Source organism: Limulus polyphemus, unplaced genomic scaffold, assembly GCF_000517525.1.
Source record: "Limulus polyphemus unplaced genomic scaffold, Limulus_polyphemus-2.1.2 Scaffold1814, whole genome shotgun sequence".
Taxonomy (NCBI): domain Eukaryota; kingdom Metazoa; phylum Arthropoda; class Merostomata; order Xiphosura; family Limulidae; genus Limulus; species Limulus polyphemus.
In genome coordinates, this window is record NW_013667424.1 from 136373 (window position 1) to 142454 (window position 6082).

General features: G+C 31.7%; 1 protein-coding gene across 1 annotated transcript in view; it reads right to left on the reverse strand.

Moving 5' to 3' along the window:
- LOC106465030 (adiponectin receptor protein-like) overlaps nt 1-4474 on the reverse strand; it is a 47919-nt gene extending 43445 nt beyond the window's left edge. The window contains exon 1 of the mRNA XM_013925222.2: nt 4318-4474. The gene's annotated coding sequence lies outside the window, so the exon portion shown is untranslated. The remainder of the gene's footprint in view (nt 1-4317) is intronic.
- Between the last annotated feature and the right edge of the window lie 1608 nt (nt 4475-6082).

The following is a 6082-nucleotide window of genomic DNA, read 5'->3' on the forward strand; positions in this document are numbered from 1 at the left end:
TTTTTTCCAGGTGTATATATTCATTTTATAAAGACCATCCATATCATTAACACATATACAAATATGTATGGCAGATTACAATATATTTTTAACTAATATCCAAATACCAGTTTGAATATTACACTTCAGAATAGTTTTCTATACCAAATGGTCAGAGCCAGGTGGCATGCCATTTTAAATTTAATCTCAACCACTAATGTAGATACGGTTGCAAGAACTTAACTAGGGGCACATTCAGATTCATGACCATAATTAGGTTTTACGTTTTGCTATATATTGAGACAAAAAAGAAATGAAAATTTAGTTCCTAATTTTCAGAAAAATCAATTTTGAGGCCACAAGTAAAAATATCATAAATAAGTTGGGAGACAATGAGTTAAAAAGTGATGTAGGACAGAACTTCAAAATCTAAAAATATTAAATGCATTTAATTAAAGATAGGCATGTACCTAAAAAGATAAAAAAAAAAGAAGATCAAACCTAACTGACTTACTAAAGACATCAGAGAAAATCAGGGATAAATGCCCCAAGTTTAAATCAAAAGATAAGTTGGAAGACATACAGACTATAGGAAGGCTACAGATTTAGTTAAAGATACACAGGAAATTCTACAGGAAATATAGCTGGCTGATAATGGTAAAACTAACAGAGTATTTTTGAATTGTGTTAAATTTAAGCCAAATGTTAAAATTTGCATTGGAACCTTAGAGGATACTGATAGCATGATTTTGTTGCAAACTATGAAGTAGATAAGCTTTTAAATGTCTTTTTTACCTCTTTTTTTACAAGAAAGGTTATTAGCAATATTTCTGTCCCTGAGTATTCAATGAGAAATACAGGAATTGACCTGAACCATGCATTTATTAGTCCCTTGGTTGTAAGTAGAAATATTAAGAAATTGAAAGTAAATAAAGGACCAGAGCCAGATAAGATTTCCTCTGAGTTTCAACATAGGTCAAAGTTCAGATATGGAAGCCATTCTCTTTCATTTTTAACAGATCAATAGAGAATGGGCAGGTGCCTGAGAATTGTAGTTGCTTATCAATATGTTACTCCTATTTTTGAAGGAAGTGTTAAGAGACGCCCCAAAAATCCTAAGGCAGTTAGTCTTATCTTTACAGAGGGAAAAATTTTAAAGTTTGATAAAAAAAGCTTTACAAAATAATTTATTATTGAAATATTATATCATAAATGAAGAGCAACATAGATTCACCACAGGAAAATCTTGTTTTACTAATCGTTCTTCTTTTTTTTTCAAGAACATTAATTGTAGAGCTGGATGATTAACTTGATTACCTAGGAACATCACTTACATCAGTGTCTCATGAACCAAAATCATGATTAGATTGATTAACATCACTAAAATAATCAACTAATTAAAATTAGCATTTCTGATTATTACTGTGTTTTGATCATCCTAAGTATCCACATATTGCTATTATGATTTTTCATTATTAATTGTGTCATAACTAACAAAAACAATCAATTAATCAAAATTAATATGTTCAATTATTACTATATTCCATTATTTCAACTATCCAAGTCTTGTAAGAAAAATCGACTAGTTTAATGTAACCGATTAATCAACCCAATGTTTGACTGTTTACCACATTTCATTAATCACCAAGCTCTACTTAACTTTTATCTGGATAAGAGAAAGGGTGTTGAGATGGTGTTCTTACATTTGCAAAAAAGCTTCTGATAAGGTGACATACAAAAATTAGCTAAGAAAATCATACCCGTAGGGTTTGGGAAAAAGACTAGTTAATTGGACTGTTGGGTGGTTGGATGAGAGAAAACAAAAGGTTGTTTTTAAAGGAGTCCAGTCAAACTAGAACCATGTTACTAATGAAGTTCTACAGGGATAAGTGCTTGGGCCTTTACTTTTTCATATTTACATTAATAATATCAACAGAGTTGTCTACTGACAACACTATAGTTGGACTAACTTTTGGGAAATAGCTTTTCATTATAGTAAATACAAGATGAAGCATTATGGTTATCATAATTTGGATCATGTTTAATACAGATGGGAACCAACTCTATAGTATGACTGGAAAAAAAGGATATTGGCATATTGATGGAAAAGTCACTCAAACCACTGAATAGTGCTCTGTTGCTAGTAGTAAAGCTAATACAATTTTCTGGTGTATTTATAGCCATGTTGATTTTAAGTCAAAAGAGGTAATTACTTCTGTATACAAATCACTAGTTAAGCCTCATATAGAAATTGTGTACAGTTTTGGTCTTCTTAGCTAAGAAAGAATACTGAATTATTTAGAAAGGGTTCAGAAAAATCCTACCAGGATAATTTCAGGGATTGGTTATCTTACAAGGATAGATTAAGATCTAAAGTTATTTTTTCTTGAAAAAAAGAAGGGTAAAATGTGATCTTATTGAAGTTTAAACAATTATCTAGGGGTTTGATAGAATATAGGCCCCTGATTATTTTGTGCTATATTTTAAAGATAACAGGATGAAAGGATATAAAAATTTAAAGATTTTGAAAAATACAGGCAAGGTTCCAGTTAAATAATGATCAAATTTTCATTAACAGTACCTGATGGCAGCACTTCACAGATATTTACGAGTAAAACTGATGATTTCCTGAAAAGTAAACAGTGGATTAAATTTTTATTTTTCACAAGGGGGGAGTATGCAAGGACAGCCTGGAAGGATCAAGTGGTCTTTTGTTGTCTATACATTCAGGTTATGTTAAATGTCTCTTAAAATGGAAAACATGAGAAAATTATTTTTGTTTCTATATTTCTATTATAAGTTCAAGAATGAATCACAAATATTTCATGATGAATTATAATAATTAAAAATAAACTAATAATCAAATTAAAAGTTTATTCTTATGCCTTAACAAGAGAAAGTCCAATTAATATTACAGCCCAATATGCACAATTTTGTACACAACGCTAAATAAATATACTTGTTTCAGCTAAATAGTGAATATGTACTACAAATATCTCATCTAGGATGAAGTAGTTTCTATTAATTAGTTTAATAGTCAACATAAGCATTAATTAGCATCATATGACTTCAATTTCAGTTGTTACACATTAGGTCTGTCAAACAAACAGTAAAGAATATGCTCTGCTACAAATTTGAAACCACTTTAATTTATAATGTTAATTAGTCTGATGTGAAAGTGGAAAATGCAAGTGAAAGTTTCAGTTTCTATAAGTGATTACAGCCTCCATTTCTAATATAATTTTAAAATATTATATATCAAATTTTTAATGTAACTTTTAAATTTTATATAACAAATAATTTATATAAATATATTTTTTATACAAAATTTGGTAAGGCTTAATTTGCAATTATTTTATAAAACTTGTAATTTTCAACTTACTATTACAATGTTAGTTCTTTAATAGTATTGCTGCCTGTACTGTAGTCATACTGATGATAATGGAATGGAGGCCTTCTTCCCTTTCATTTTGTATATGTAACACTGGAGCAGTGATTCTCACACAATAAAAATTACCCCTTTGTCTTTAGACTTGTGTCCCCCCATCCCATATAAATACCAGTGAAAAAAGAAAGAAATCCAATATACTACTAATCACTAATTATTAAAAATTGTAGTGTACTATAGGGGCAAATAGGCTGGCATGTATCTATACAATAACTTGTGTTGTATATTGCATACTTATTAGTGAGAAGGGTTCAGGAACTTTCCATACACCCTAGGTAGTAGGATACATATTCCCAGAGGAAGATGCACCCCCAGTTTGGAAATCATTACTGTTCACTGTACAGTAGAACTAGAACTAATTCATGCCATTATTAATATTACCAAGTAACCCGAACTTCTAATTTCAGAAAAGTAAAATATTTTAAATTTCAGTGAATCTATTTTACAGTTTACAAGGTTGAGGTTATTAATTATAATACCTATAATTATAAATACAAAAGACAAGTTATCTTAAAATTTTATAATAATAACTTTGTTTCCAAAGAGTTCTTAATTTATTATTACTAACTATTAGTATCACAAATACAACACTTTACTATACAACATAGTGTTACTCAGTTGCTGTTACTGTTAGAAGTAGCACTAACAGTAACGCAGTTCTAACAATAACAGTTACAGAGTTAGGCCTATTGTCATACTGAAAACTGTTATTGTAGTAATTGTTCTTACTGTGCTAAGCTAAATAAGTAAAGTTCGTCTTTACGATAGCATTATTCTCTTCTTGTTATGGAATCTCGTTATTTCATAGATTTAACTTGGTTTTAAAATTGAAGTAATGAATGTTATTGTTAACACATACTTTTCAAATAAATAAAACTGTGTTGACCTACCTCCCTTGAAAGTTGAACACAGAAAATAATATTTTTTTTCGAAACTTAGTAATTCTCAGATCAATTAAAATAAAAGAACGTGAATGAATTACACACAGTACAATCTAAGAAACTACTATCTTCCTCTACCACTTTCCACCCTACTGAAGCAATCTTGTTCAACCAACACAATATCGCCACCTGACTTTATGACGTCAAGAACCACATACCCTAGATTCGAGTTGATTCGCTGATATTTGGTTTGTTTCGATAGTGTGTACATTGAATCGTTAGTTGATTTATATAACATTGTATCGCAACATAAATTGTACAATTAATTATGAAACCGTAAAAAATAAATAACTTAGTTCTTCCATTTAGCTTATCTCTACATTTAATTCTCTTCATAGGAACAGTGGAATTATGTGTAGAATCAGTATATTTTCAAAACTTCTTTGATCTTGTGTCTTTCTAAATGGCAGATTACCGGTTACTATCGGTACGATGGGGCAGCAGTAATTTCAGTAAGTTCACTAACTTACAACGCTAAAATTCGGGATTTGATTTCCCGGGCTGGCCACAGAAGATAGCCAAATATGACTTTCCTCTAAAACAAACAAACAATACTATCGATATAATTATTTTGCTCTATGCTCTTGTACTACCAGCACTGGCGAAAATGTAATGGCAAAACGTTGACTGAAATAAAAAAGTTTTATTATTGTTATATGGAGAGTAAAATTCGTTTTTCTTTTCAACTTTATTGTCAAAATGCTTTTGGTTAAACTTACTTACCTCGAAGAAATTATCAGTAGGTTTATTCAACATTAACTTGACATTAATAGGGTTTTTAAGTCCTATTCAATCACCAATACAATAACCGAAAATAATTTAGGTATTTGAATAATGTTAGAGCTCGTGCCTAAATCATTACTTCACATTATATATGAAACCAAGTATTTATCCCCAGTACCACAACGGTATGTCTACGGACTTAGAACGTTAGAAACCGGATTTCGATATCCGTGGTGGGAAGAGCATAGATAGCCATTGTGTAACTTTGTGCTTAATTACAAACAAACATCTTTTCAATTACAACTAAGGTAAAATTGGAAGGAGAATCTGTGAAGTTGAGGCCTAATGTTTTCTTTAATTGGCTGTGCCGTTTGCTATGGACTGCAGTTTCGACTTGTTACGACAGCGGAAGTCACGTGACGCTGCTAGCGCATGCGTGAATGAGTTTCTCGAATTATCAGGAAACTCCTCGAATTTTGTCGAAGTCTCTTTGTTAGTTAGTTTGTTTGTTATGGATTTCGCGCAAAGCTACACGAGGGCTATCTGCGCTAGCCGTCCCTAATTTAGCAGTGTAAGACAAGAGGGAAGGCAGCTAGTCATCACCACCCACCGCCAACTCTTGGGCTACTATTTTACTAACGAATAGTGGAATTGACCGTCGCATTATAACGCCCCCCACGGCTGAAAGAGCGAGCATGTTTGGTGTGAAGGGGTTTCGAACCCGCAGATTGTGAGTCGAACGCCCTAACCACCTGGCCATGCCAGGCCTCTCCTTGTTAGTATATAAGCCTGGCGAGAAAAGCCAGCAGACGATGATGAATGTATAGTTAAGCGAACAAATAGGTACGGTTTTTCGGGAAATATAAAGTGTGTGTTTCGTACTTGTAGAGAACGAAATTATCGAGATTGTGAATCGCTGTGATTTATAGAGTGTATTATAAAAGTTGTTAAGTTTAAAGTGACGAGAAACGTATTGATTGTGGAATTACTG